This window comes from Octopus bimaculoides, chromosome 8, assembly GCF_046866305.1.
Source record: "Octopus bimaculoides isolate indiv1 chromosome 8, ASM4686630v1, whole genome shotgun sequence".
In the NCBI taxonomy this organism is placed as follows: domain Eukaryota; kingdom Metazoa; phylum Mollusca; class Cephalopoda; order Octopoda; family Octopodidae; genus Octopus; species Octopus bimaculoides.
This window is the reverse complement of record NC_142935.1, coordinates 88,014,048-88,019,132: the sequence shown is the minus strand read 5'-3', so window position 1 is coordinate 88,019,132 and position 5,085 is coordinate 88,014,048.

Here is a 5,085-nt window from a genome sequence, read left to right as displayed (position 1 = left end):
ACCCTCATTGTATGTAGAATAGGTATGTTCTATCTGTGTCAATTCTGAAGTGGTGTCTTCAGAATGCTGTTAGTAGTTTCCTGGATATTCTTTTAAAATTCACTTAACTTCTAGTTTATTATGTTGAAGTTGTAGTTTATAATAAGGATAGCTAGTGGATTTATACACATCTTTTTATTGCTAACAGTGAGTTCTCTTCTGCGGTACTCTTTCCTAATTTTTTATCTTTTATTTCTCTGTTATATTATATCAGTATGTGTATAGGTTATTCTAATTTAGTTTTTTTATTTACAACTATAACTTTTATACTTCTTTGGGTTGTTGAGACAAGCATCCTGGTACATATATATGCATACACAGTCAGCTCCCCACCATGCTACCACCACCTTGCTAGCACACCTAATTGTATTATATATGTGTGTGTATGTGTATGTATGTATGTATATATATATATATATATATATATATATATATATATATACATATACATATACATATCACACACACACATATATATACACAGTAATCCATGGGGTTAAAATCATCACAATTAGGAGGCATAATTAGGAAAAATTGGGGTTGATTAAGTCGTAGAAATTCTCCAACAACCACTTCTGACTTTTTCCAGAGGTATGGCAAGGAGCTGAATCCTGCTGTCACACATATGGCCTTCCCAGTGGCAACTCTCTCCTGCCAGGATTTGACTCCAGTCTCCAGCAGCCTCATATAGCTTAAGGCCCTGTTCATCAGTTGTTGGATGAATTCCAGTGTGAGATGCAGTGAGAATGCTTCCTATGTCCCTTCCTGCTGATCACAGCTTCGTAGTCTCCATTGCAGCTCTCCATATCATGTCTTACAGCCTTTATATTGTTCACAGAGCATTGAACAGCAGCCATGATACTAGTTGTCATTATGATACCAGCATGAATCATCATGATACAGGTAACTCTTTTCCAATATTCATGTGATATCCAGTCCTCCATATCAGCTTGCTTTTTCTCAGCTACACCTTTAATCTTTATACTCTCCAATACCATTGACTGTTTGCCAATATATCAAGCTTTTGCTAAAAAAGAAAACAAGAGATATGAAAGATCATGAAATTTAGCCCAAACCCCCTGTATATGTATATACACAGACATCCAGGAAGTAAATAGACACCTTTAATTTTCAAAATCTTTTGATATTAATTGGTTGAAGGAGAGGTTTTCTTCTAGCTGTTCATCCATAATACCCAAGCTTATGCAGATATGTAACACACGTTCTTGGACTAACTTCTAGCTATTTTGCAATGTCAGAAGCTTTCGAACGGGATTTGTTTTCCACAATTCTCTTCAAACAGCAAAGCTTCCTTTCCGAGGTCCCAGGATGGCCAGGATGAGAATCTGTTGATTCTTTTCCTTGGCTTTTGAATTGCACTATTATTCTATTAACAGTAGCAAGAGGAGTTTGAAGATTTTCAGAAATGTTTCACTGGCTAAGACCAGCTTCAGATGCCCAACAATACTACCTCTTTGAAAATCTGACAGTTCTGCTGAATTTTTTGTGTGTGGCATTGTTACTCTTCGCAAATGTTTAATATAATGGCACCAGGAATGAATAATTACATTGTAAATTCTACACTGCTGAAAACATATTAAGACGCTTAGAGCAGAAATTTTGAAAATTAAAGATGTCTATTTACTTCTTGCATGTCTGTGCGTATATATATATATATATATATATATATATATAATATAAATATATATACACACACACATATATATATACACAAATATATATATAAATTTAATATATGTGTGTGTGTATGTGTGTATATATATATATATATATATATATATATATATATATATATATATATATATATATATATATATACATATATATATAAATATATATATATATATATAATGTATATATATATGCATGCATATATATATATACATACATATATATATATATATATATACATATACATACATACATACATACATACATATATAATCGTTATATATAATCGTTATATATATATATATATATATATATATATATATATATATATATATATATATATATATATATATATATATATATATAGTTGTTGGAACCTTCAAACTGAGACAGTCCAAGATAGAACTACAAGTTCCTGTGAGCCATTGACCTTTCCAGTACACTCAATAAAATGGTTACTCTATAAATGCATTGAGTTCTTTCTTTCATTGAAATAGTTGACTTTGTACACTATATTAATTTTTTTTTTTTACATATCTATGAGAAATATTGTATTTAAAGAAATTCTGGTAAGCCAGGGGGAATCTCAAATAGATTTTCAGTACTGTTGTCTTCATAATCATCATCAGCATCACTTCACCGCCTCCATCATCAAGGCTGTTGCTTATGACTGTCATCACTGTCATCATTGCCTTCATCATAATCATCATCATTATTGCCATCATCAACAATTCACATAAATTTCACTGTAGGTATTGTCGTCATACACTGTCACAATGATCACCACAACTTCCATTATCATAATCATCATCCTCATAATCAAAGCCGTAACAAGTGATAAGGGAAAGTTAGATTCAACAAGTGCAACAAAAGAGAAATTAAGAGACAAATACTGCCATCTTATAAAAATGAAAGACAGTGTGACTGAAAGCTAGGCAAGGAAACTGAGAGGTAAAGAGAGATTAATTGGCAGGCAGAGAGAGAGAGATAAACAGACAGACAGACAGTGTGACTGAGTAGTATAAGTGATTGACTGGTAGCCAAGAAAGAGAGTGTAATTGTGTGTGGTTTAAGGGAAGATAATGAAGTGAGTGATGAAGGGGCAGAAAGAAAGAGTGGTAGTATATGGAAGGCAATGGAAAACAGAGACAAAGAGAGGAAGGTAAAGATGGTAAGACAGAAGTATAGAAACATAGATATTAAGAGAGATAGCGACTCAAAATGTAAGAGTGTCAAAGATGGAGTGGGCGATACACAGACAGACAACAAATAATTGTGTTAAACATTTCTCCTCTAGGTTCTCTCGAAATTTTCTTTCCATTTCTCCCTCTACCTTCTCTTTTCATTTTCTCTCTATTTCCCATCTAGTTTCCCTCCCCAATTCCCCTCTAGTGTCTCTCCAAACTTACTCTCCATTTCTTTTCAAGTTTCTACCCTGGTTTCTCTCTCCATATATTCTCCATTCACCCTCTCACTTCTCTCCTTATTTACTCTACATTTTCCCCTCTGGCTTTTCTTCCCACTTGTTCTTTACTTCCCCTCTAAGTTCTCTCTCTAGTTACTCTTCATTTTCCATCTAGTTTCTCTCTCCATTTATTCTCCATTCACCCTCTCACTTCTCTCCTTATTTACTCTACATTTTCCCCTCTGGCTTTTCTTCCCACTTGTTCTTTACTTCCCCTCTAAGTTCTCTCTCTAGTTACTCTTCATTTTCCATCTAGTTTCTCTCTCCATTTATTCTCCATTCACCCTCTCACTTCTCTCCTTATTTACTCTACATTTTCCCCTCTGGCTTTTCTTCCCACTTGTTCTTTACTTCCCCTCTAAGTTCTCTCTCTAGTTACTCTTCATTTTCCATCTAGTTTCTCTCTCCATTTATTCTCCATTCACCCTCTCACTTCTCTCCTTATTTACTCTACATTTTCCCCTCTGGCTTTTCTTCCCACTTGTTCTTAGCTTCCCCTCTAAGTTCTCTCTCTAGTTACTCTTCATTTTCCATCTAGTTTCTCTCTCCATATATTCTCCATTTGCCCTCTTATTTCTCTCCTTATTTCCTTCTAGTCCCTACATTTATTCTCCATTTTCCTTCTATTTTTTCTCCACATACTCTCTATTTCCCCTTTAACTCCTCTTTCTATTTAGAGCCCATTTCCCCACTAGCTTCTCTCCCCAGTTACTCTACACTTTTTCTCTGGGTTCTCTCTCCATATATTATCCATTTGCCCTTTCTTTTCTCTCTCTATTTACTTTTTATTTTCTCTTTACCATCTATCCCCATGAACTCTCCATTTCCCCTCTAGTTTCAATTTATTCTCCATTGCTCTTTTAGTTTCTCTCTCCATTTCCTCTTCTAATTTCTCTCCCTTCCATTTCCTCATTTCATTTCTCTCCCAATTTACTCTCCCTTTCCCTTCGAGTTTCTCTTCATATTTACCCTTCCATTCCCCCTCTATTCTCCACACTTACTCACCATTTCTTCTCTCACCTTTCCCCATTTACTCACTACTACATCTGTGGTTTCTTTCTGCACTTACTTTCCATTTCTAGTTTCTCTCTGTATTTACTTTGCCTTTTCTCTTAAGTTTCTCTCCTCATTTACTTTCATTTCCCCACTTGTTTTTCTGTCCATCTTTTTAGTTCCTCACTCCATTTACCCTCAATTTCCGTTTGAACTTCTCTCCCTATTTTGACTCCACTTGCCCTCTAATTTCTCTCCATTTCCCCTCTTATTTCTTCTTTAGTGTTTATCCTTATTTACTCTCCATTTCTCCACTAGTTTTTCTCTCTATTTACTCTCTATTTCCTCTCTAGTTTCTTTCTCCATTCTTACTCTCCATTTCTCCACTAGTTTTTCTCCCTACTTACTCTCTATTTCCTTTCTTGTTACTCTCTCCTTTCACTTATCATTTCTCCTCTAGTTTCTTTTCTTCTTTACTCTGTATTTCATTTTTAGTTTCTCTCTCTCCATTTACTCTCTGTTTCCTTTCCAGTTTCTCTTCCTGTGTATTTCCCATTTTCTCTAGTTTCTCTCTATATTTCCTCTCCATTTCTGTCCATGTCCCCTCTAATTTCTTTCCCCATTTTCTCTTGATTTCCCTAGTATTTCCTTTCCCCATTTACACTCAATTTCCCCTCTATTGACTCTCTATTTACCCTCAACTCTCTCCCCCTATTTATTCTCCATATCTTCTCTAGTTTCTCTCTTTGCTTTTTTTCTCTAATTTTCTCTTCATTTCTGCTCTTATTACAATTGTCATTTGCTCTCTCTATTACCCCTCTACTTTCTCTTTCTTCTCTTCATTTCCCTTGTGGTTTCTCTCCCAATTTGCTCTTCTTTTCTCTCTTCTTTCTCCC